At 52.0% G+C, this 836-nt stretch overlaps 2 non-coding genes across 2 annotated transcripts; both read right to left on the bottom strand.

The window, feature by feature from the left end:
* Positions 1-231: 231 nt before the first annotated feature.
* Positions 232-350, bottom strand: LOC123179444 (5S ribosomal RNA). The gene has a single exon (XR_006490374.1). It is a non-coding gene; the product is annotated as a 5S ribosomal RNA (ribosomal RNA).
* A 297-nt stretch (positions 351-647) lies between these two features.
* Positions 648-766, bottom strand: LOC123179443 (5S ribosomal RNA). The gene has a single exon (XR_006490373.1). It is a non-coding gene; the product is annotated as a 5S ribosomal RNA (ribosomal RNA).
* Positions 767-836: the final 70 nt, after the last annotated feature.

Genomic DNA, 836 nt, shown 5'->3' with positions numbered 1-836 from the left:
ACATTGCTTTGGCCGCTCCCTCTCAACTACGGAGACGAGTTTAACGCGGTTTCCACCCCTCCCTCTCAACCGCACCAGTGCACGCTTGCCGCGCCACAACGCCGACGCTGGACCCGTGAATCGTGAGCACCCAGCTATGACTTACCGCACTCGTGCAAAATAAAAAAACACGGTAAATATATTACTTACACGTGCGTTTTGTTTTGCAAGCGGCGCGAAAAAAATTAAAAGGGAATGCAACACGAGGACTTCCTAGGAGGTCACCCATCCTAGTACTACTCTCGCCCAAGCACGCTTAACTTCGGAGTTCTGATGGGATCCGGTGCTTTAGTGCTGGTATGATCGCATCCGACATGTTACCCCGGTCTTCGTCCCTTATCCTTGCCCCTCTCAGCTCCACTACAAAGACGATTGTACATTGCTTTGGCCGCTCCCTCTCAACTACGGAGACGAGTTTAACGCGGTTTCCACCCCTCCCTCTCACCCGCACCAGTGCACGCTTGCCGCGCCACAACGCCGACGCTGGACCCGTGAATCGTGAGCACCCAGATATGACTTACCGCACTCGTGCAAAACAATAAAACACGGTAAATATATTACTTACACGTGCGTTTTGTTTTGCAAGCGGCGCGAAACAAATTAAAAAGGGAATGCAACACGAGGACTTCCCAGGAGGTCACCCATCCTAGTACTACTCTCGCCCAAGCACGCTTAACTTCGGAGTTCTGATGGGATCCGGTGCTTTAGTGCTGGTATGATCGCATCCGACATGTTACCCCGGTCTTCGTCCCTTATCCTTGCCCCTCCCAGCTCCACTACAAAGACGATTGTACATT

The sequence above is a fragment of the Triticum aestivum genome, unplaced genomic scaffold (assembly GCF_018294505.1).
Source record: "Triticum aestivum cultivar Chinese Spring unplaced genomic scaffold, IWGSC CS RefSeq v2.1 scaffold117137, whole genome shotgun sequence".
Classification (NCBI taxonomy): domain Eukaryota; kingdom Viridiplantae; phylum Streptophyta; class Magnoliopsida; order Poales; family Poaceae; genus Triticum; species Triticum aestivum.
The sequence above is the reverse complement of the archived record's forward strand: the minus strand, read 5'-3'. Positions and strand labels throughout refer to the sequence as shown.